Raw genomic sequence first — 26278 nt, 5'->3', positions numbered from 1 at the left:
GCAATTTTTTAGAATCCCCACCTCTAATACCACAGAACACTCTATCAATGCCCCATGCCTTAAAAGATTTTGGGTCACAGGCATGGTGCATCTTGAAGTGTCTGGGAATGGTCTTCAGGAGTGTGATATCCTCAATATCCTTGGCAGCCATTATGTCACGCACATGTTCTCTTATCCTGATCCTCAGTTGTCTTGAGGTCAGGCCAACATATACTTTCTGGCAGCCACAGGTTGCGTAATAAATTACGTTCACTGTGCTGCAAGAGATGTAGTGTCGTATATCAAAAACCCTATTTTCTATCATTGACGAAAAATGTGTTGTCCGAGACATATTCGCACATGATAGGCAGTTACCACAAGGGTAACAGCCCAATCTGGGACTGCTTGATGAAAACGGATTTTGCTGTGTTGGTATATAATGGCTCTTAACTAACATGTCCTTAATATTCATGCTCCTTCGAGCTGTCATCTGAGGTCTTAAAGATAAATTCCCCGCGAAAGCGGGTTCCAAATGCAGGATTGGCCAATGTTTGTCCAGAATAGATCTTACCATATGCCATTGGTTGTTATATGTGGTAATGTACCGAGTATTATTTTGATCACTTTTTTTTGGATTTGGCCCCACAGGATGCAGGATTGAATTCCGACTCGTCAGTTGTGCCCGTCTATATCCCCTTTTGATGCTTCTCTGGCTGTACCCCCTATCCAGAAATCTCTCACGTAAGTCGCTAGACTGCCTCTCAAAATTCACATTTGATGAACAAATGCGTTTCATTCTTAGAAACTGACCAGTAGGGACGGCGTCAATCGTCGACTGGCTGTGGGCAGAAGTCGCATGAAGCAAGGCGTTCACAGAAGTCTTCTTCCTGAAGACATCAGTCTGTAGATGACCAGTCTCATCCGCCTCTATCAAAATATCCAAAAACTCCACTCTGCGCTTATCAAACACATAGGTGAGCTTAATATTTAAATCGTTCTTGTTAAGATCCTGCATAAATTGTATCAGCTCTACTTCTGTCCCCTGCCAGATAAACAAGACGTCATCAATGTATCTCATCCAGCACTGCACATGGTCGACGGCTGTGCGTTTCTTCTTGGGGATGAGCAGTTGGGACGGCCTCATGTGTCGACTGGTTGTGGAACTTTTGGAATACATCCTTACACATAACTTTTTTGTTTTTAAGGATGTGTTCTACCTGCAAAAGCAAGGCACTGCCATGGGGGCGGCGTGTGCGCCGTCATACGCTAACCTGTTTCTCGGTCTCTGGGAGAGGCAGGTTTTCTGTGGTGGCGGCGCTCTCGCCGTCGACCATGTGCAGTGCTGGATGAGATACATTGATGACGTCTTGTTTATCTGGCAGGGGACAGAAGTAGAGCTGATACAATTTATGCAGGATCTTAACAAGAACGATTTAAATATTAAGCTCACCTATGTGTTTGATAAGCGCAGAGTGGAGTTTTTGGATATTTTGATAGAGGCGGATGAGACTGGTCATCTACAGACTGATGTCTTCAGGAAGAAGACTTCTGTGAACGCCTTGCTTCATGCGACTTCTGCCCACAGCCAGTCGACGATTGACGCCGTCCCTACTGGTCAGTTTCTAAGAATGAAACGCATTTGTTCATCAAATGTGAATTTTGAGAGGCAGTCTAGCGACTTACGTGAGAGATTTCTGGATAGGGGGTACAGCCAGAGAAGCATCAAAAGGGGATATAGACGGGCACAACTGACGAGTCGGAATTCAATCCTGCATCCTGTGGGGCCAAATCCAAAAAAAAGTGATCAAAATAATACTCGGTACATTACCACATATAACAACCAATGGCATATGGTAAGATCTATTCTGGACAAACATTGGCCAATCCTGCATTTGGAACCCGCTTTCGCGGGGAATTTATCTTTAAGACCTCAGATGACAGCTCGAAGGAGCATGAATATTAAGGACATGTTAGTTAAGAGCCATTATATACCAACACAGCAAAATCCGTTTTCATCAAGCAGTCCCAGATTGGGCTGTTACCCTTGTGGTAACTGCCTATCATGTGCGAATATGTCTCGGACAACACATTTTTCGTCAATGATAGAAAATAGGGTTTTTGATATACGACACTACATCTCTTGCAGCACAGTGAACGTAATTTATTACGCAACCTGTGGCTGCCAGAAAGTATATGTTGGCCTGACCTCAAGACAACTGAGGATCAGGATAAGAGAACATGTGCGTGACATAATGGCTGCCAAGGATATTGAGGATATCACACTCCTGAAGACCATTCCCAGACACTTCAAGATGCACCATGCCTGTGACCCAAAATCTTTTAAGGCATGGGGCATTGATAGAGTGTTCTGTGGTATTAGAGGTGGGGATTCTAAAAAATTGCTGGCTCAGAGGGAATGTAAGTGGATTATCACCCTTGGTACTATGGCCCCTGTTGGATTGAACGAAACACTAAGCTTTGCCTCTTTCCTTTAGAAAATTTGTTGTCTGCCATTGATTTTTAAACTTTTTATTCTGTATATCTATTAATTTATGTTTTTGTTCTGTTTAGTTAGCTACTTTATTCCTCCATACCTGAGCTCTTTCTGAGTTATTCGTGGCCGATGGGATGGAACATTATGGGCTGGATCCGTTTGGAGAGAATTCTTTCACTTCCTGATATGTTGGAATATGATGGGATTTCATTGGAACACATTCACATGCTGCTTCTTTTTTTCACTATTGTATTAACACTTAAGAGTCTATGCTTAAATTATATTATGGATTCTGAAATTTACTTTTGTGATAGTCTATTTATTATTCTTGTATTTGTTGAAGTCCACATTAATTGTTCATAATTATTTTATATTCATTATGGTAAATCACATTGTTGTTTTTGGATGTCCGGGTGGAGTGCACACTTGGAAAAAGGGTTTTTTCCTTGTTGGCATTCTCCCTGAACATCTAACATTATTAGCATTTTTGTTCACTTTATTGTTTTTCTGCATCTTATTCATTGTTGTATTATTCAGCATCTTATTATTATTTTGTGTCACTTTTTATCATCAGATATATAGTCTGTTTATTATGATTCACAATCTGGTATATTTTTGTATTTGTCTTGTTTGTTGTTAAATTACTCTACATTTATATGTGCGGGGTTCTTTTCTATATTCAGGAGGAGAATTCTTTCACTATAAGAGCTCTTGTATATATATGGTGGATGACACCTTTGTTTTGTTTTTTCTCTTTGAAATCAGCCTATATTCGGAAGAAAGGGGGAAAGCTAATAGATCTTTACAACATCTCTCTCTATATAACCTTGGAGATTGCCCATTTTTCCCTACTACCTGCTCTGGTCCTCATCTGTGCGTGTCGAGTGTGTCGCCCGCAGTCCTTGCTCTTGTGACCGGCTGTGCCTGTCTGCGCGTGCGCGGTTTCCGGAGCCGCGCATGCGTGTTCGGGTCCCGGCGGCTCGGAGTTGTGATTGTGTGGTGACTCATCTCGGCACGCGCGATGGGAGCTAGAGCTCAGGTTCCCATTGGCCTGAAAAATCAGCTGACTTCTCGACCTATCGTATGTAAGAGGCTTAATTTGTACAACTCAGAACACCCCTTGAAAAAGCAATCTACGCGAAACGCGCGTCGGGGTTTCTCTTCACACTTGGGAGCTGTTACAATCTGAGGAGCCACATGGGTTAGTACTTGCTGGTCTTGTTTCACTAGGACTAATATTTTTTGTCACGTTGTTACCAGATTATCTGTATACTTTTGACATTTACCTGAAATAGGTCATCTTTACTGTTGGTCCCTGTTCTGAATTAGTTACGATACTGACACTGAGTGTGTCTAAATTACTTGCCACTATAATCAAATCACTATCTCTGTACTCCCGATTATTGTCCATAGAGACATAGTATACTGGGAATTTGCTGTAATTATGTTTGGACATAAGTGTTCTGCTATTATATGGTTCTAGGGATTTGCTTTGTAATTATATTATATCTATCTTTTTTTGGTAACTTCTTATGGGATACCTTCCCGACTAAATGTGACTAAATGTGACATATACAAATTGTACTAATTTAAGTAGTTTTTTGTGGCTCCATACTGTCTCCTATTTTGGAGATATACAGTTATTGGGTTTGTAGTCTGTTTTTAATTATGTATTTTTGTATGTCTCAATAAAATTTGTATTTTGTGATATTTTGTGCTTTATACTTGAATAGTTCCGACTCCTTCTTCTCGTGTATTTAGTATATGATGTTTGGAGTTTCTATTTTTACTATTGGGGAGCTGGGAATTGCTGCACTTGCTGGTAGCTCAACCCATATGACATTATAGTCCCATGAGACATTTGTGTATAATATTATATTTCTGTGTATCTTTCACAGCGGCAGGCTCTGGGCCAAAAATGGACTTCAGGACACGAGACCAGTCCTGGATCTCACAGTTAAATGAGGTTTTTAAGGAGGACTCAAACCTAATTTTAAATACGAATGGCAGAGATGTAAGGGAATCTATAAATAGGCTCAAGGATTTACACAAAAAAAGAACTAAGACCTGGTGGAATAGGGCTTTTCTGGAAAGGTACCTTTCCATGGGTCTAATACCAAGGGGCCTGAGGGTACAAGTTTTTCCCTCCTTTCCGATTGGGGATGAATCCTTTAAAACCAAATGGGAGGGTTATGCAACCGACTGCTCTAGGGGTTTTATGAACCTTCTGTCCCAAGCCAACCAAGTAACGCTGGGTGAGTTGGAAAAAGAAATCGAGGAGGTGCAGATTATTCTGAAAGGTGATCTCTCTGGTGGTGAGTTGGAAAAATTGAATGACGAATTAGATAGAGATTTCTCTAAATGGGAACAGGAGATTCTCTCTGTAAAATCTTCAAAATTCCAAAGAGACAAAAATGACTCAAAAGAGGGCAGAATGTATAGGTGGCGAAACTTGAGGTCCAGATCTATTGCAAGATCTAGATCTGCATCTTTTTCGTCTGTAAGTTCTAGTGATAATCCTACCAGACCTAAGCGAAATGATGAATTGATTAATCATCAAGAGATAACCTACCCGCGGAGAAACAGAGAGAGACAGGTGGCGAGACGAAAGGATGTTCCGTCATTTCAACAGGGGAAGAAACCCAAGAATGTATTAGAGGTGATTAATTTATCTGAACATTCCCTCTCAGAGGTACAATATGAGGTGCTTGGGAAGGGACTAACTTTCTCCCCCAGTAATCCTTTCAACTTTTTTACAGCTATGAAGGACCTATACCTGTTCTCAAGAAAATTAATTTTGAAAAAATTACATAGTAGATCTGGAGTAGATATGGGACTAAATAGCGTGTTGGAAAGAGAAGCTTTAAAAGCCCTTGAGGACCTTTTACAGGAACAAATTTGCACAGACCAAGGTAGGTTTCCAAAATCGGTCATACCCAGATCACAGAGGTTCCCACCCTTGTCCATTTGTCCGCAGGTGGAAATTTTCACCAAGATGGTAATAAATGATTTTAAAACCATTTCGTCAAATAGGAAAAATGATAATTTAACTAAAAAACAACGTGATGCATTAAATGAATTGAAAAGTTACGAAGATGTAGTATATAAAGCGGCGGACAAGGGTGGGAACATCGTGATCTGGCCTACCGAGAAGTACGAAAAGGAAGCCTTTAGGCAGTTAAGAGACAAAAAGACCTATCAAAAATTAACTCATAACCCTGTTATCAGTTTTTCAGCTGAATTATTCAAAATTCTAACTTTGGCCCATGACAAAGGCATAATCCCAAAAAATGTTTTGTCTGGTCTAATGACCCAGTATCCAAGAATACCAACATTATACTTTCTCCCCAAGGTTCACAAAAATATGACAGACCCCCCGGGACGTCCGATAGTGTCTGGGATAGGTGGACTCTGCGATCCCATCTGCAGGTTCATCGATCACTATTTAAAATCATCGGTAGAATGTCTACCGTCCTACGTTAAGGACACTACGGATGTCCTTAAAAGGATTGATGGTGTCAGTCTTGATGCTGACATGATTCTGGTGACAGCTGACATCGAGTCACTGTACACCAGCATACGACATGTTGATGGTCTGCAAGCTGTGCGTTTCTTCTTGGGGATGAGCAGTTGGGACGGCCTCATGTGTCGACTGGTTGTGGAACTTTTGGAATACATCCTTACACATAACTTTTTTGTTTTTAAGGATGTGTTCTACCTGCAAAAGCAAGGCACTGCCATGGGGGCGGCGTGTGCGCCGTCATACGCTAACCTGTTTCTCGGTCTCTGGGAGAGGCAGGTTTTCTGTGGTGGCGGCGCTCTCGCCGTCGACCATGTGCAGTGCTGGATGAGATACATTGATGACGTCTTGTTTATCTGGCAGGGGACAGAAGTAGAGCTGATACAATTTATGCAGGATCTTAACAAGAACGATTTAAATATTAAGCTCACCTATGTGTTTGATAAGCGCAGAGTGGAGTTTTTGGATATTTTGATAGAGGCGGATGAGACTGGTCATCTACAGACTGATGTCTTCAGGAAGAAGACTTCTGTGAACGCCTTGCTTCATGCGACTTCTGCCCACAGCCAGTCGACGATTGACGCCGTCCCTACTGGTCAGTTTCTAAGAATGAAACGCATTTGTTCATCAAATGTGAATTTTGAGAGGCAGTCTAGCGACTTACGTGAGAGATTTCTGGATAGGGGGTACAGCCAGAGAAGCATCAAAAGGGGATATAGACGGGCACAACTGACGAGTCGGAATTCAATCCTGCATCCTGTGGGGCCAAATCCAAAAAAAAGTGATCAAAATAATACTCGGTACATTACCACATATAACAACCAATGGCATATGGTAAGATCTATTCTGGACAAACATTGGCCAATCCTGCATTTGGAACCCGCTTTCGCGGGGAATTTATCTTTAAGACCTCAGATGACAGCTCGAAGGAGCATGAATATTAAGGACATGTTAGTTAAGAGCCATTATATACCAACACAGCAAAATCCGTTTTCATCAAGCAGTCCCAGATTGGGCTGTTACCCTTGTGGTAACTGCCTATCATGTGCGAATATGTCTCGGACAACACATTTTTCGTCAATGATAGAAAATAGGGTTTTTGATATACGACACTACATCTCTTGCAGCACAGTGAACGTAATTTATTACGCAACCTGTGGCTGCCAGAAAGTATATGTTGGCCTGACCTCAAGACAACTGAGGATCAGGATAAGAGAACATGTGCGTGACATAATGGCTGCCAAGGATATTGAGGATATCACACTCCTGAAGACCATTCCCAGACACTTCAAGATGCACCATGCCTGTGACCCAAAATCTTTTAAGGCATGGGGCATTGATAGAGTGTTCTGTGGTATTAGAGGTGGGGATTCTAAAAAATTGCTGGCTCAGAGGGAATGTAAGTGGATTATCACCCTTGGTACTATGGCCCCTGTTGGATTGAACGAAACACTAAGCTTTGCCTCTTTCCTTTAGAAAATTTGTTGTCTGCCATTGATTTTTAAACTTTTTATTCTGTATATCTATTAATTTATGTTTTTGTTCTGTTTAGTTAGCTACTTTATTCCTCCATACCTGAGCTCTTTCTGAGTTATTCGTGGCCGATGGGATGGAACATTATGGGCTGGATCCGTTTGGAGAGAATTCTTTCACTTCCTGATATGTTGGAATATGATGGGATTTCATTGGAACACATTCACATGCTGCTTCTTTTTTTCACTATTGTATTAACACTTAAGAGTCTATGCTTAAATTATATTATGGATTCTGAAATTTACTTTTGTGATAGTCTATTTATTATTCTTGTATTTGTTGAAGTCCACATTAATTGTTCATAATTATTTTATATTCATTATGGTAAATCACATTGTTGTTTTTGGATGTCCGGGTGGAGTGCACACTTGGAAAAAGGGTTTTTTCCTTGTTGGCATTCTCCCTGAACATCTAACATTATTAGCATTTTTGTTCACTTTATTGTTTTTCTGCATCTTATTCATTGTTGTATTATTCAGCATCTTATTATTATTTTGTGTCACTTTTTATCATCAGATATATAGTCTGTTTATTATGATTCACAATCTGGTATATTTTTGTATTTGTCTTGTTTGTTGTTAAATTACTCTACATTTATATGTGCGGGGTTCTTTTCTATATTCAGGAGGAGAATTCTTTCACTATAAGAGCTCTTGTATATATATGGTGGATGACACCTTTGTTTTGTTTTTTCTCTTTGAAATCAGCCTATATTCGGAAGAAAGGGGGAAAGCTAATAGATCTTTACAACATCTCTCTCTATATAACCTTGGAGATTGCCCATTTTTCCCTACTACCTGCTCTGGTCCTCATCTGTGCGTGTCGAGTGTGTCGCCCGCAGTCCTTGCTCTTGTGACCGGCTGTGCCTGTCTGCGCGTGCGCGGTTTCCGGAGCCGCGCATGCGTGTTCGGGTCCCGGCGGCTCGGAGTTGTGATTGTGTGGTGACTCATCTCGGCACGCGCGATGGGAGCTAGAGCTCAGGTTCCCATTGGCCTGAAAAATCAGCTGACTTCTCGACCTATCGTATGTAAGAGGCTTAATTTGTACAACTCAGAACACCCCTTGAAAAAGCAATCTACGCGAAACGCGCGTCGGGGTTTCTCTTCACACTTGGGAGCTGTTACAATCTGAGGAGCCACATGGGTTAGTACTTGCTGGTCTTGTTTCACTAGGACTAATATTTTTTGTCACGTTGTTACCAGATTATCTGTATACTTTTGACATTTACCTGAAATAGGTCATCTTTACTGTTGGTCCCTGTTCTGAATTAGTTACGATACTGACACTGAGTGTGTCTAAATTACTTGCCACTATAATCAAATCACTATCTCTGTACTCCCGATTATTGTCCATAGAGACATAGTATACTGGGAATTTGCTGTAATTATGTTTGGACATAAGTGTTCTGCTATTATATGGTTCTAGGGATTTGCTTTGTAATTATATTATATCTATCTTTTTTTGGTAACTTCTTATGGGATACCTTCCCGACTAAATGTGACTAAATGTGACATATACAAATTGTACTAATTTAAGTAGTTTTTTGTGGCTCCATACTGTCTCCTATTTTGGAGATATACAGTTATTGGGTTTGTAGTCTGTTTTTAATTATGTATTTTTGTATGTCTCAATAAAATTTGTATTTTGTGATATTTTGTGCTTTATACTTGAATAGTTCCGACTCCTTCTTCTCGTGTATTTAGTATATGATGTTTGGAGTTTCTATTTTTACTATTGGGGAGCTGGGAATTGCTGCACTTGCTGGTAGCTCAACCCATATGACATTATAGTCCCATGAGACATTTGTGTATAATAGGTTTATATTGAAGTAGGTCCACAGCATGTATGTTTAATAACTAACAACAAGCAGACCCTTAGCCAGTTTAAACTCACAGGACCATTTTCAGGATGTCTATACAATGTGACGCATTTGACTTGGGGGAACCAAACTATAGTGTTCCTGCCTACTTTAGAAGAAATAATGTCCACTATATGGGTACCTGAACCTTTGCCCTATGGAAATTTTAGTTTATCTTTAGACGAATTGAAAAAGGTGTTACAACGATCAGGAGAAGTTGAAAAACTAATCCAAGCCCATAATGTAACTCTAAGTAGGGTGAAAATATTGGCTACAATAGCAGCTAGGGAAGTGATACATTTGTCATCAGCAATTAAAGATGCTAGTGCCCATCACTGGTATGACGTTTTTACAGGATTCTCACCTACAGCTACTAAAATATTACATGTGCTTTTCCAACCATTGATTTGTTTAATGATATTATTTGTATTGCTTACATGTTTTAATTGTTATGCATTTTGTAAAATAAGGGAAGCATTCAATCAGAGGCCTATACATTATGATGAAAGAATGTTGTGAGATTACCCCACCTACATACCTGTGTGAATCAAGTGAAGAAATGGATCGAAGCCTTGCTATCCGGAGATAGAAGTAGCATTGGAATTTAGGTGTTGGTAAAATCACAAAAGGAGGGATTGTTATGGTATAAATATACATATATAATGTATTTGGGACCATAAGGAGTGAAATGTTATAAAGGAGAACATGTGTTACAATATAATGGGTATTTTAGAAAGGTTAAGAGAAGAAATAGTTTGCAGATGCTCTGCCGTCCCTTGAAAAGGGCAAACAGATGGTGGTCAATCACTTGACCACCCCCCTAAGCATAAAGGAAACATAAGGGAATACCTGGTGCTCCACCAATGAGCTATATGGGAAAGGAAGATGTAAGGCTTGAACATACAGATGACTCATATGTTATGGAATGTTCTTTGTTCGTCTGATGCTATAAGTATGAACGTTTGTAGTTCAATAAATTAGAAGTATTTTACCTTGAGAAACGTCTCAGTGTATCTGTTACTTCTCCGAGCAGCTCGTCCTACCTATCGATTTGAACCTGCATGGAGATCAAGGCGTAAAGTGACCCCATTGCGATCACAACACAAAACAAGAGGTGGCAATCTATAAATTAATTGCATTTAATAAATTAGCCCATTATCACACATGACTGTAAAAATGCATTGTCCAACAGGTGTTGAAATAATGGGATTAAAGGAGATGTGCAATGTGCAAGACAAAAACAATGGCAAACACAAAAAGCACTTTTGGAATCTGATTTTAGTAAACACATAAGGAAAGGGTGCACCGGTCCTGGAAATACTGCAATACCAGGTCAATGCGTGGAGTGGACAGAGCAAGCTCTATTTCCATCTCCCTGTTCTAAAAATCCATTTAATATATGGTCCCCAGATAGGGGACGTATCAGATATTAAACTGATAAGAACAGATTTTTTTTTATTTTTTATTAAACCATTCAGGTTATTTTATTAAAACCGAGAAATATAGCTATCCATTACAGATAACTACTTCTCTATTTTCCAATAACTCATCACCATGGTTCGTTATTTATTTTTCAAAATTTGCATATCAATACATCCTACCAAACTGTCACACCAAGTACCTCCATTTCAACATTCGCCATATCCCTTCCGCATCCATACCTCTTTCTAAATCCCACTTATAATAAAAGAACAATTTAGCCAACACCATTCTAACCACTTCATCCACCTCAAATTCTTCTCTTCTGTACACATTCAAATTCCTCGTATCCCACAATACCTCTTTCACACAAGTCAAAAAAATCCACAACACTCTGTCTTTCTCGCAACCCAAACTACACAAACCAAACAAAACAATTTCATACGTAAGCTTCTTTAAACCAGTTATCTCTTCACACAACCCACTCAATTTTTTCCAAACATCTTTTGCATACTTACATGACCAAAACACGTGACTCACGTCCTCATCATCACCACAACCTTCTCTCGGACACCTTTCAGATAACACCAACCCTCTTCTTTTTTGAACACTCCTTACAGGCAACACTCCATGCACCGACATCCATAACAAATCTTTCTGTTTATTCGACACATCATACTTAATAATTTTCTTCCACACTGTCTTAAATTCTGCAACGTTCAAACCATTTATAGAGCACATCATATTATTCATACACATTCTTTTAACAACATTCTTTCCACTCAAATATGTCTCCATTCTTACCCCTTCTAACTGAAATTTGTTAATAAAATTTCCTATGTATAAGTAATACCCTGTGCAGTCAAACGCTATGGGTCTACCTAAGTTTTTATTTCCCCACTTTAATCGCCTAATAACTGTCCCAGCTAGATATCCCAACATTCCCAACGCTTTTGATTCTTTTAAAAAAAGACCCACAAAAAAACGCACGCAATTTATCCCAATGAACACCTCCAAATTGGGGAAATCCAACCCACCATTTATTCTACTCTTCATCAGAGTTTCTCTTTTTGCCCCTTCCATCCTACTACCCCACAAAAAAAGGAACAAAAGTCTGTTCAACTTTTTTAAGGTGGCAGCAGCAGGAGGAAAAATCAAGGCAATATACAAAATCATAGGCAAAATAATACTTTTAACAATTAGCACTTTGCCAGAAAAATAAAGCTCTCTCATTCTCCACATTTCCAATTTCCTTACTACTCTTCCACCCAATTCATCCCAACTTTCTCTCCCTTTCAGCTCCTCATCAAACACTATCCCAAGAACTTTCACACCATTCACATGTTCCATATCCGCATCACACACCCGTTCATGACTGAAAAAAACTTTAAACTTACTTTTACCCCAGTTAATCTTAAACGCAGATGCAATACAAAATAAGTTAACTATCAACTTCACTCTAGCCATATCATATCCTGACTCACACAAAACGCAAATATCATCCATATAGCCTAACACTTTAACACGCTTTCCATCACATCCAGGCACCAAAAAACCTTTTACAACTTTATATTTTCTAATCATTTGCAACAAAGGCTCAATCACACAAATAAACAGAATCGGGGACAAAGGGCAACCCTGTCTCACACCAGACTTAATTTTAAATGGCTCTGTAAGGAATCCATTCACCTGCACACAACTCTCTGCACTCACATATAAACTCATAAGACATCTCACAAACCGCTCTGGAAACCCCATTCTCTCTAGTACTTTAAACAAAAACTCATGCGCTACCCGATCAAACGCTTTCTCAAAGTCCAATGCACACACAATCACTCCCTTTTTCCGACACTTACAGTCCTCAAGCACATCACGCACCAAACCTACATTCTCATGCAACTTTCTCCCAGGGACCGCACATACCTGATCTTCGCCAATCACATACCCAACAACCTCTCTCATCCGATTAGCTAGCAACTTAGCAAAAATTTTGTAGTCCGTATTTAACAATGTAATCGGTCGCCAATTTTCAAGACGCCGCTTGTCTCCTTTTTTATACAATAAGACCACCTTCCCTTGCTTCATTATCACAGGCATTCTCATGCCAGCAAAAACAGCTCTCATCATCTCCACAACATCTTCACCAATCACATCCCAATATTTAACATAAAATTCACCCGGAATACCATCCATCCCTGGAGATTTGTTTTTTGCTATACTTTTTATAACCTTTTCCACTTCTGCACTCACAATCTCTCCAAGTAACACTGAGCATTCACTCTCAGGAACCAAGTTTTCTATCACATCCAAAAACTCATCATCCTCACCCAAATCACATCTTTTCTTATCATACAAGTTTTTGTAAAAATCTAACACAACATCAAGCACATCCTTACCACATACCTCCCTATCTTCCTTGTTCCGCAACACATTCATCCCACTCTTCCCACCACACATTTTTTTAAAGAAAAAACTCGTACATTTTTCATGTTTGTCTCTCACCTCCACTCTTGATCTAAAGATAATTTATTTTCCTTTATCATAGAACCAATCACTCACCTCTTTTTTTGTTTTTTCCAAGTCATGCTTCACATCCATCCCCAAGAATTTGCATTTATGCAAAAAAGACAATCTTGAATTAAAACGTGAGTATTGCATTCTTTTCATCCTTGCTCTCTTGTATCCTAATCTTCTGAAAAAGCCCCCAATTTTCTTTTTTACCCATACCCACCACTCACACACATTAGAAAATAGATTCTTCTTCCTCCTCCAAAAAATATACTTTTTAACAAACACACTCTTGACCCTCTCTTCAGACAAAAAACTCACATTCATCTTCCATCCCCCTCTACCATAGAAGAAATTATTGACTTCAAAATCCCCCAATAAGCACTCATGATCAGAAAAACAGACTTTTTCCTGCTCATATAATGTGCACTTCAATGCCCGTGCAGAAAAGAAAAAATAGTCCAAACGCGAACTGGTCTTCCCATCATCTGCATGGTAGGTATAAGGACCTGGTTTAGACTCCACCGCATCCTTTAAAGAAAAAACATTTAAATGTTTCTTCCACAAATTCCCAGTTACATCCACGTTGGATTCAAAGGATCCAGCTCTCTCCCGTTTGTCCAGAATGCAATTCAGATCACCCACTATGATCACAGGTAATTTCCCATGTAAGAAAAATTTTAATTTCTCAAAGAGAGCAAGTCACTCATTCTTGCAAGCATGCCCATATATGCAAAAAAATTTAAATTTCTATCCAAAAAAATTGAGATTTAAGCACATGCATCTTCCTTCTTCTATGACCAATACCTGATCCACTGTGATATTTTTATTTTGCAGCAAAATGCCAAACCCATCATTTCTATTGGCTGAAGAAAAGGACCAAAAGGCTTCTCCATACTTCCACTCACTCTTTTTTGGTTTCCTTGACAGCCCACACTCCTGCACACAAACGATATCACCGCCCTTTAAAGCGAGAAAGTCCAGCACAGCAGCCCTCTTGAAAGCAGAGGTAAACATCCTAACATTCAGTGAAACTATTTTTAATTTCAAAGACATGTAGGTGTGAAAATGTTAAAACAACACGGCTGTCTTCTCAAGTGTCATTAGGAAACTGCAAGACCTTTTCCAGATCAGCCACTTGTTCGTCACACAAGTAGCTCACTGAGGGAGAACCAGATGTCCCAGGAAAAATTTGAGCGAGCTCAGGACTTCCACTTTGATCCGAGTCTAGAATGGCATACGGATTTGCTGATACCACTGAATCCAGACAACCTCTTTTCAGCCTCTTAACTGCTTTGTTACTATTTTTAATCCTCTTTGAAACAACTTTATGGAAAATAGAAGCATTCTCTGCAGATGGCATCCTGGCCTGCTCCTTCTCATCTTCGGACAGCGACCACTCCAATATTTGAGATCCCTCTCCCTGAGCCATTTCAGGACTGCTCATCTCCTCAATTTGCATACTGAGATTTGGCTCCTCCTCCTCAATCTCAAGCACACTCAGAGTTTTATTCTCAGGACAGGCTTCACTCCCAGCAGACTGACCAGGGACCACACCCTCCACATGGGAACCAGCATTTGATACGGGCGTTGCCTCAGTAGCAAGCCCAGCAGTAGGAACAACATTTTCCTCCATAGTTTGCACCACTTGGAAACCAATACTGGCTGCGACATCAGCATAAGTAACCCCTCTTGCTTTCCTCTGAGCCACTGGTTCCTTTGCTACTCCCAGCACAGACCTCTGGTTGATACCAGGACATTTCCTGCAAGTATGGTCAGCAGACCCACAAATATCACACATGCAGGGGAGGGGGCATGAACCTGCCTCATGTCCAGCTTGCTTACAGTTCCTACAAGTTGTACCCTGAGTGCAAACATCCTTCGTATGCCCATAGTGATAACATTTCCTGCAAAAGGATGGCATATCAAAGTAGTGAAGGTAACCTTTATTCCCTCCAATTGAAAAATTGGCGGGAGGGTGCTTTACACCTCCAATACCATCTGGGTCCACTCTGAAACGGAGCCAGAACTTTATGTTCCCATTGAACACACCCCATAAATTCTTCTGGTCGATTCCTCCTCTAATATGGGAACAGTACTGTGCCAGGATTGCTTTGACCAAATATTTGTCCACAAATGGATTGTACATATGTACTGTAACACATTTCTCAACAGTGGAAAAAAGAGGCAAGATAGTGATGTGCTTTAAATAATTGTGCGTACCTTTCTCCTTCAGGAACTGAAAAAAGTCCAGACAGTCTGCTTCAATAAAGAAAGAGATATCGTACGTACCTATATTGAAAAATTCCTGGATACAAAATACCTTATCCAGGCTTACTCCAGCCAATTCCAGAAGGATTTTCTCCATAATATGTCCCATGCCAATGCTTGATTTCTTTTCTGTAGCCACCACGAACCGTACTGTGTTCCGAATTGCTGCCATCCTTCTTCCAATGCCCGAAGCACGTGATCGCTGTCCCGAACCGCCGGAGTCTCCTCCACGAAACCAGCCCCCTGGCCCAGACCAAGGCAATAAACCCTGATCTGAGCCAAAAGGCCGAGAAGCGATAACCCCAATGTGCCGCGCGTTGCCCGAGCCTGCCCAATACTGCTGTTCACCCCTTGCAACGATTCAGCCTACTCCTAGGCAATTCCATGGGGCCCTGCCGGCTCACACACTCACACAAGCACAGCTAGGCGGGAGGTGAATAAAGGCCGGAGAGGAAGCTACACAGGATTTGCTTCTTTTGCTTGCACCACAATGCAGTGCTGAAAGAGGAGGAATCTACATAAAAACGCCTTCCTGGCAACGCCCAAATGTCCTCCTGCCGTGCAAATACTGGCAGCAGCAGCAGCAGCAGCAGCAGCAGCAGCAGTAAGTGCATGCCCACAGCCACCCCTTGTTCCTTCACAACTTGTATCAGCTTTAATCCAGTCCAGTGCTGCCTGCTGAGCAGCACTGACCAACACTGCCTGGGCCCAGGCTTTTATCTCTGAGGCCCCATTATGATGTCATAAAGCTGGCTCTGGCTCCTCAGGGCTGTACTATGACACGTGCAAAGTTCCGTCTGAACTTTATATAAGACGGTGCTGCTCAGTCAGTCAGTCAGTGTTGCCTGAGAGGGCAACACTGCAACAATCGGCCCCCAGGCTGTCTTTTTTTTGCACATTTATTTGCCTCCAGGAGGCCACAAGAGGGAGACAAGGGACTGCAAAATGGAAAATAGGCATCCACCAACTTTACAGACAACTTCTCCTTGCTCCTACAACCTCCATCCTTGCACAGTTTGTTATTCTTCCAGGTAACATAGTAACAAATCCAAATTGCTGCTCTCTTTGTAGGCAAGCAAGGGTTTGTTGCAACTGCAATTCTTACTTCTCTGAAATGTAGGGACGACAGTACATTCCATCACACCCATCTAGTGTACACAGGTAGGTACATTGTGGCGGGCAGGCGGGCAGGCGGGCGGCTGGCTGCTTTAATGGCTGTTTGCTGTTCCCCTACTCCACTCCACTCCACTATTTGACTGTGGTGCTGCATCAATCAGTGGCTGGCTTGATGGCTGGCTCAGGTGCAGCTCTTTAACTTACCTAGGAGGGAGGGCGGAGAGAAGACAAGGAAGGTGAATGAGCTGTTCCAATGTGAAATGCCGGAAACACAGAAACACAGACGACACAAAACGAGGTTGTAATCTATAAATTAATTGCATTTAATAAATTAGCTCATTATCACACATGACTGTAAAAATGCATTTTCCAACAGGTGTTGAAATAATGGGATTAAAGGAGATGTGCAATGTGCAAGACAAAAACAATGGCAAACACAAAAAACACTTTTGGAATCTGATTTTAGTAAACACATAAGGAAAGGGTGCACCGGTCCTGGAAATACTGCAATACCAGGTCAATGCGTGGAGTGGACAGAGCAAGCTCTATTTCCATCTCCCTGTTCTAAAAATCCATTTAATATATGGTCCCCAGATAGGGGACGTATCAGATATTAAACTGATAAGAACAGATTTTTTGATTGAAAATTGCTTTATTGACAATCAATCGTCATCATACAAACATTACTGCGACGCAGCGCAAGCCATGAAGCAGCAAATAATAAATAATAACAGTCGTCAAACATAACATGACAGTATAATACACAGTACAGGCTAGCCTATGCTATACATTACACCTCATGCTACACTAACATTCTTGCATTCACTAAAGCCAAACAACAAAGCATTACAGACAAGTGATGGGAAAGGGGAGTGGGTATGAGGGGATAGGGAAGGGGGAAATCACAGGTCCGAAGCTTTATTGAAAGACAACACACAAGAAGGGAGAGTGGGGGGGAAGGGGAGTATCAGTCCTCTTCCTCATCGACGTCCGGGCTGTCCCAGGTGGAATAGTCTCTGAGCAGGCTGTGGATCAGCCTGCGGCAGTCCTGGACGGACACACTCTCTCTCCGCAAAATCAGACGATTCCTGGCAAACCATATAGCGTCCTTAAAGCAGTTCATAAGGCGCCAGGCCTCCTGGATTGCTCCATCCGTGTTACTCCCAGGAAATAGTCCATAAAGTACCGAGCGGTACGACAGTCTGTTCCTGGGAACTGAGTCCTTGAGTTCTTGTTCCAAGGCTTTCAACAGACCCTGTGCAAAGGGGCTCTGCCAGAAAATGTGCAAAGATGTTTCCTCCGTGAAGGGGCACCTGGGGCAGTACCGGGTCTTGCACAGGTTGCGGGCATGCATGAATGACCTAAGAGGCAGTCCTCCCTGGATGGCCATCCATGAAATGTCCTTGTGCCCGTTGGTCAACCTGCCAGATGACACGTTAGTCCAAACAGTCTCCAACGTGTCGGCATGAAGCCCTGGAACAGACTCCAGTGAGTCCTTTGCTCTGATGTGCTTGTGGATCGTCTTAGGTTTCCACAAGTCGGGCTTAAGACCCTCCAGTTGATGCTCCCTCACAAACCGGACGACATCTCCGTAGAACCAGGGAGCGTGCCAGTTGTAAGGGAAGGAGCTGTCCCACTTGTCCCAGCCAAAACCTCGCCAGAGGGGAAGGAGGAAGTAGCGGGACATGGCCTTGCCCGCAGAGCCGTTTGCTGTCCTCAGAGTCCTACGAACACAGTCACATACAAAAGCGATCCGCAGCAGAGTGGGAATGTCGGGTATACCCTTCCCACCTTTGCGGGGCTCCTTGTACATAACAGTCCGCTTTACTCTGTCCATTTTCGAGCCCCAGATGAAGCGAAACACAGTCCTGGTAATGGCCCTCGAGACGGTGGCAAGAGGGGGCCATGCCTGTGCAGTGTATTGTAGCACAGGCAAGACTTCGTTACGCAGGACCATTGCTTTGCCCTCAATAGTGAGTTGTCTGAGGCTCCACAGTCCGATCCTTTGGTTGACTTTGGCCAAGCGTTCTTCCCACGACTTTAGGGCTGCACCTTCCTTACTGAACCAGACTCCCAGAATTTTGATGAAGTCCGGCTTGATAGTAAACGGGAAGGAGGCAGGAGAAGGCAGGTACCATCTTCCGAAGAGCATGGCTTCCGACTTCCCGCAGTTGACTTTTTCCCCTGAAGAGGGTCCGAACTCCTCGCAGGTCTGGACGAGTGCAGTCACCGAACTCTGGTCGGCGCAGAAGACGGTCACGTCGTCCATGTACAGCGAGCATTTGACCTCGAAGTGTCCTGGACCTGGTGCGGTGATCCCTCTGATCTCTCCATTCTGCCGGATAGCCTCTGCGAAGAGCTCTATGACACAAACAAAAACGAGAGGTGAAAGAGGACAGCCTTGTCTAACCCCCGACGATACAGGAAAGGGGTCAGTCTTCCAGCCGTTCACCAGCACCGAGCTGTAAATGTCGCAATACATCAGGTTAACATACAAACAGAACAACCTGCCAAGCCGCAGCCTATGCAGAGCCTTACCCATGAATTCGTGAGAGACCCGGTCAAAAGCCTTCTCCTGATCCAGACTGACCAGGGCCGCGTGTGTACGGCGGCTTTGCATGTAATGCACCGTGTCCCTCACCAGGGCAAGACTGTCGGCCACCCTACGGCCAGGAATGCCGCAGGTTTGGTCCGATCCGATGATCTGTCCGATGACAACCTTCAGTCTGTTGGCCAATACTTTGGCGAGGATCTTGTAGTCCACGTTCAGGAGAGAGATGGGACGCCAGTTTTTCAGGTCACATCTCTCCCCCTTCCGCTTATACAAGATCGTGATCATGCCTTCTCTCAAGGACGGTGGCATTCTACCCTCCACCACCATCTCCTCATAGAGCTCCAGCAGGTCCGGACAGATCAAGTCCCCCAGCGCTACATAGAGCTCTGCTGGGAGACCATCACTGCCCGGGGTCCTGCCGGGTCTGAAGGATTTAGCGGCAGAGAGCAGTTCCTCCACCATCAGGGGTACATCCATAGCCTCCGTACCTGCAGGATCAAGATGATTAGTGATACCTGACAGGAATTTATCGGCGGCTTCGGGGTCAGTGGTTTTCCGGGAGTAGAGGCTTCGGTAGTAGTCTGTGACGACTCCCATCACCTCCTTCTTCCCAGAATGCATGTTTCCGGTTTAATCTCGGAGTTCCTTCAGGGGCGTGTGGCCGGCATGGAGTTTCCTGAAAAAGAACGAGTTACATTTCTCACCCTTCTCCAGGTTCTCCTCCTTGGAACGAAAGACAATTCGCTTGGATTCCTCCTCAAAGTGCCTTTTCAGGCCCTTTTTGGCTTCCTCCAGCTCCTTCCTGACGTCCCAGCCGCATTGAAGGAGGTCTTGCAGGGATCGCAGCTGACGCTGCATCTCTCTGAAGTCTCTCTTCCTCTCACACGCCTGTTGGCGACTTTTTGCCTGAAAGAAACAACGAAATTCAACTTTAACATATTCCCACCAGTCACAGGTTTTGTCAAAGAAAACTTTATCATTCCTCCAAACAATATAGGCGTCTCTAAGTTCCGCCAGTACCTCCTCTCTTTCCAGCAGGGCACAATTCAGCTTCCAGGAGCCAGGGCCGGGAGGAAAACCGTGGCCGATGGCACCCTGGAAGAGAATGCCCCTGTGGTCAGAGAAGAAGCAGGGGACCATGGAGTGCCCATGCTGCTTGACTGCCCGGGAGGTGAACACAAAGTCAATCCAAGAACGAAGTGAGCCATCGGGTCGGCTCCATGAATAGTTCACAGAGCCGATTCCCATGGAGCCCACAACGTCCTGCAAGGATGCTTCGGTTACCATCTCGATAAGCAGTTTGGAACTGACATCCAGCTTGATTGAAGTGCCGGAACTTCGTCCATCCTCTTCGATGGGGCAGTTGAAGTCCCCGGCCATCACCACTGCCCTAGTGGTGGCGAGCTGGGTCCGCAGGGTCTGGAATAGTTCCAGGGGCTCAGCCTTCATAGGGGGGGCGTACACGTTGATGAGCCTAATCGGCTCTCCTGCCCAGGAACCGTCTACGACCAACAAGCGGCTGCAGACGAGCTCCTGGACAGAGTCAACAGTAAATACGCCTCCCCTAATCAGGATGGCAACCCCTGCAGACTTACAGTCGCCCCCACCAGACCAGTAGGACGGGCCATGGGTCCACTGCCTGGCCAGGTGATGATATGACCTGGAAGAGGGGAGAGTACATTCCTGCAGCATAAATATATCACTCGACTGCTTGGAAAGAAAAGTTAGCACCATCTGACATCTAGTCCTATCTCTAACACTCCTCACATTGAGGCTAAAGATGTTAAGTTTAGCAGCCATGGGGGAGAATAAAGAAGGTTAGTGCAAACGATACACCTTAGTTACCAGTCCGGTCGGGCGGATCCTCCTCTCTGGAGCCTGGCGGGTCCGGAAGATCCAGCAGGCCCTCTGACAAAAATTGTTCCAGGATTGTAGCCACCTGGATGTCTGTTGTGAAGTCGATGACCTCAGGTTCAGACACGAGTTCCTCCACCATCTGCTCCATTTCCTCCTGCTGAGCAAGGGAATCTTCGCAGATTTCCACGACTTGTCGCTTTGAGGACTCAGCAGCTGGGCTGTCCCTCACCTTTCTCTTCCTCTGGATGGCACCTGAGGAGACAAGAGGGGGAAAATCCTCCAGGGAGAGGACTCCAGCAGCTGGAGGGGAAGATGTTAGTGCTGCTGGAGCTGGGGAGAAGGGAGGCTGGGTTGGGAGAGGTGCAGGTGACAGGACCACTGAGATGGGTGGGTAGGAGAAGGTGAGAGCCTCAGTGGGGGTGACAGGGGTTGGGGACGGGGGGGTGGGGAGGGCCGGGCGAGGGAGGGTGGGAAGGGTAGGGCGAGGGAGGGCCGGGAGACGGGGGGGAGGGACTGTCGTCTTCTTACCATCCTTCTTATTCCCGGTCTTCTGCGCCGCTGGAGCTCTGGCTGGGGCGGGGTTCCCTCTGGCCGGAGCTTTCGCCGCTACAGTTGCCCAGGATCGATCCCTCTTCGGGCAGTCCTTGTAGGAGTGGGCTGCTTGTCCGCAGAGGTTGCACATTGTCCGTTTCGGGCAGTCTTTGGTCTCGTGTCCTGTTACCCGGCAGTTCTTGCAGGCGTCCTCCTTGCAGTCCTTCACCGAATGACCCTTCTTGCTGCATCTCCTGCAGATCTGCGGCATGTCCGGGTAGTAGATGAGGCCGTATGAGTTGCCCAGCGAGAATGACTGGGGCAGGTGCTGGAGGCCGTCTTCCGCGCTCGAATCCTTGTTCAGTCGGACGATTACCGACCACTTGCCAGTCCAGAAGCCGAGTCCGTTCAGGATGTGGGTGGGTTCCCTCACCACTGTGCAGAACCGCTTCAGGAGCGTGGTGATGTCTTTGCCGGGGGTGTGTGGGTTCCGCATTGAGACCGTCACCCGCCTTTCCTCTCTTTGGACAGGGCAGTTGCCCACAAAGCGAGAGAAAGGGGATTCAGGCCTCGCCGCTTTCACCATCTCCCAGTACCTTCTGCAGATGTTGATCGAAGCGAAGGTCACGAAGAACATCCCGGTCATGAAGGCCTGGATGCTGATGGTCTCCGGCTTAGCGAAGCCCTGGTCCAGGAGCATCTTCTGGCAGAACACTTCTTCCGTCATGTCCGGCACTCTCCCGTCCACCTCCTTCAGCTTCAGCTTCAGCTTCAGGGCCACCGTCTGCTTCATCCAGGGCTCCAGGGTTGGAGCAGCCTGGTTCGGCTTCCTGGTGGCCTGTTGGCTTGAGGAGGCTTCAGGAGGAGATGTCCTGGCCTGGGCCGGCTCACCTGGTCCATCAGCCTTCTCCTTCTGGGTGGCAGGGTTGCTGGTTGAGGCCATGGCTTCTTCCAGCTGTTCCTGTCGCTTGGGGAGGATCTTCGATAGCTCTTTCCCGAAGGGGGCGGAGCTATGCAAATCTTCTCCTTGCTGGCCGAGGTTCTTCCACGAAATTTCTTCCGCAGCGGTTCCTCGTCGAGCTTCTTCTGCGGCCGAGCTTCTTCAAAGATCCCCTTCAGCAGCGGCTCTTCTCCGAAAGGTCTCTGTCGCAGTTCTCCTTCTTCCCGGCAGCGATCTCCCGGAGCTTCTTCCCCGATGGCGGCTTCTCCCTTCTGGATCGTCGTCTTCGGTGGTTCTTCTCCGCAGTTCGTCGCCAGCTTCGTCTGGAACGCTCTTGGATCGCTAAGCTAGTGTTTATAGCCCCCAGTGGTTCTCCGAGCTATCTATCCTTACAAGGACTGATAAGAACAGATTTTTTTTTGTTTTGGCTGTACCACAAGGATACAAAACCGTTTATTCAAATTTCAAAAAGATTTTACATACAGGTGCAAGACATTTACATTACAATATAGAATTCCAATCATTAAAATGCCATTTTACATATGCAGAAGCGTCCTTTTGTTTATCAAGTAAAAGATATAAAAACATTTCACTTAAAATCATCCCAATTACATTATCCACCGATAAAATATCCTTTTTAAAAAGTAAAATGTTCCGTGCCTTCCAAAGAGCTGCTTTCACACAGTTAATGATCCTCCATGCCGTCCATCTGTCCGGAAAGGAAACACAGTCTATTTGTCCATATAATATGACGTAGTAGTTAAAAGTCTTTATTGCCGTGATTGTTTTTAATAGCGGTAAAATCTTCTTCCAAACGTCCTTCGCAAACTCGCAAGTCCATAATAAATGAAAAATGGTTTCCTCGTTGTGGCATCCCTCTCTTGGGCAATTGGCTGTAGATGACAAACGCCTTCTGTGTTGGAAGGAACGGCATGGCAGGCAACTGTGGACGCAGCTCCAGGCTAGGTCTTTCTGGGAATTAAAACGATAAAAAGAATTCAGCATTTTCCATATATTCTTACATTGTATCTCATTAAAATTCCCAATAAAACAAACCTCAGTGGATTTTGAAATATATTTTGTTAAAACTTTGCCATTCATTAAGACATCTGTTTTTACCTTAGTGAGATTAAAAAGGATAACAATTTTCTCTAAAATCTCGTAAATATCTGGCATGTTAAAACTGTAGGGATGTTTAAGATCAGTTTGAAACCACCCAAAACGCCTCATGAAATTTCCCAAATTGTATCTCAAGAAGAATGACCAATAGTTTTCTTTAAAAAAATTCCTAAAACATAATGAAAAGAACTTAGTGTATAAGAAAACTCTAAAATCAGTAAAATCTTTTTCTCCTTTATCTTTGGGTTTAAAAACGATTTCTCTTTTTAATTTTTCCATTTTTGAATTCCAAAAGAAAGTGAAACATGCTTTTTGCAATTTGCATAAAATACGGGTGGGAGGGGGGAAGACTAACCTCAAGTATAAAATCAAAGGCAGGATCACCATTTTAATAATAAGCACTTTGCCCTCCATAGTCAGATCTCTCATTCTCCATATACATAACTTCTGGTTTACTTTTTGCATGATCCCCTCCCAGTTCTCCGTTACATTATTGTATTCATTAAAATAAATACCTAAAATCTTCACTTTCTCTACAATTGGAATCTCAATGTCTTGCATATCTATTGCACCAATCTTTAAAATCTCACATTTATTAAAATTTACTTTAAAACCTGATGCACAGCAGAAATAATGGATTTGCTTTAAGGTCTTTTTTAATGATATATTATCCTTACAGGTTATTGCAACATCATCCATGTAACTTACAACCTTGGCTTCAGTACCCTTGCTACCCGGGAGAGCTACCCCACAAATGTCATTGTCTCTCCTAATCATGCATAAAAGGGGTTCAAGGGCACAGATAAAAAGTAGAGGTGATAGGGGACAACCTTGTTTCACACCGGACCTGAGGGGAACAGCCTGGGACTTAAAACCATTAATTAAAATTCTACTTTGACAGTCCCTATAAAATGTTTTTAAAGAATTTATAAAATTTTCTGGTACGCCCATCTTTCCTAAAACATTGAATAAAAACTGGTGTGAGACCCTATCAAATGCTTTTTCAAAATCTACCATTAAAATTGCCAAGTTGCTTTTCCTGCTGTTTGCATCATCTATCAGATCCTTTATGAGGTTAAGATTTTCCCATATACTTCTTCCTGGAATTCCACAAACTTGATTGGGGTGAATAAGTTTCTCGATCACAGTTTTGAGTCTGTTTGCACAGATCTTGGCCATTACCTTGTAGTCGCAATTTAATAAAGTTATCGGCCTCCAGTTCTTGATCTCTTCTTTATTACCTTTTTTGTGCAGTAATGATACATTTTCCAGGATTCTGGTAAAATCTTTGAGCTAAAAACTTCTAAAAGGAGAGATAAAAAATCATCCTTTAAAACCTCATAAAAAGTTCTGTAAGATTCGATTGGTACCCCATCAGCTCCTGGAACCTTGCCCAACTTAAAACTATTTATAGTATCCAGCATCTCTTTCTCGGTGATGGGCTGTAATAAAGCAGATTGGGCATTAAAATCTAAAACACATGAAACTTCTTTTAAAACGTTCTCCATAAAATTAGTATCCACATTTTTTTCGCTAAAAAGATCTTTATAATAAATATGAGTTTTTTTTAAAATGTTATCAATATCGGTTTCTCCTTCCATTTTATCTATATGAATCTTCTTTTGTATACTTTTTTTTAAAAAATATCTGGAGCATTTCTCGTTTTCTTCCATGTGTTGTATTTTTGCTTTAAAAATTATCTCTTTTCCTTTATCTTCCAGTAAAAAATTGTGTAGTACCGTGTTAGCCAGAGACAATATGAAATGTTAAATACTTTTGTGTCAAAAAAGACAAAAGTATAATAGGTATGATACCTTTATTGGCTAACCATAAAAGTTCTATATGCAAGCTTTCAGAGCACAGAGGCCCCTTCTTCAGGCAGTTTACAAATGAATGACTTCCAGAAACATTTGGGCTTCTTTTTTTACCTGTATTATCTCCTCAGTCACTTCTACCCCCACAGACCTTATTTTGTAAAGAGTTTGCAATTGAATATTTAATTTTTCATAGACCGCTCTTTTTTCTTTTGCTCTTTGAATTCCATACCTTATGAAAATTTTTTTTATCTTCTTCTTCATCTTATCCCACCATAACATCATGGATTCTGTAGGGTCTCTCTTTCGCTTACACCTATTATAAAACCTGATAAAATCTGCGATTATTTTTCCATCCTTTAAAAGTGCTACATTCATCTTCCATGAACTGGAGCCTCTTCTAAAACCAGAGTCAAAATTTAGAACAAATAAAAGGCCTTTATGGTCAGAGAACATGTTTGTTAAAAGCTCACAGTGGACAGGTAAAATTTGCTGAGAAGAAAAAATAAAATCAATTCTTGAGCTACATCGTATGTTACTCCAAGTAGTGCTATCTAGATCTGACATTTTTTTATTAAAATTTTTGAAGACATCTGTAAGTTTAAAATCACTCACAATGTTACTTAAAAGACCAGAAGTTCTATCGTAGTTTCTACTGGAGGACTGCGTAATTCTTTTTTCACCTCTTAAAACACAATTAAAATCCCCAGCTAAAACCAAGGGACAGGAATCGGTTATAAAAAGAGGTAAAATTCCCAGCATTTC

General features: G+C 42.9%; 1 non-coding gene and 1 pseudogene across 1 annotated transcript; both read right to left on the bottom strand.

Annotated features, from left to right (window-relative positions):
- Positions 1-10679: 10679 nt before the first annotated feature.
- LOC142654019 (U2 spliceosomal RNA) lies at positions 10680-10858 on the bottom strand (annotated as a pseudogene).
- A 6319-nt stretch (positions 10859-17177) lies between these two features.
- On the bottom strand, positions 17178-17365 carry LOC142653804 (U2 spliceosomal RNA). Its single transcript, XR_012848669.1, has one exon. It is a non-coding gene; the product is annotated as a U2 spliceosomal RNA (small nuclear RNA).
- Between the last annotated feature and the right edge of the window lie 8913 nt (positions 17366-26278).

Source organism: Rhinoderma darwinii, chromosome 5, assembly GCF_050947455.1.
Source record: "Rhinoderma darwinii isolate aRhiDar2 chromosome 5, aRhiDar2.hap1, whole genome shotgun sequence".
Taxonomy (NCBI): domain Eukaryota; kingdom Metazoa; phylum Chordata; class Amphibia; order Anura; family Rhinodermatidae; genus Rhinoderma; species Rhinoderma darwinii.
This window is presented reverse-complemented; position numbering and strand designations above follow the sequence as displayed.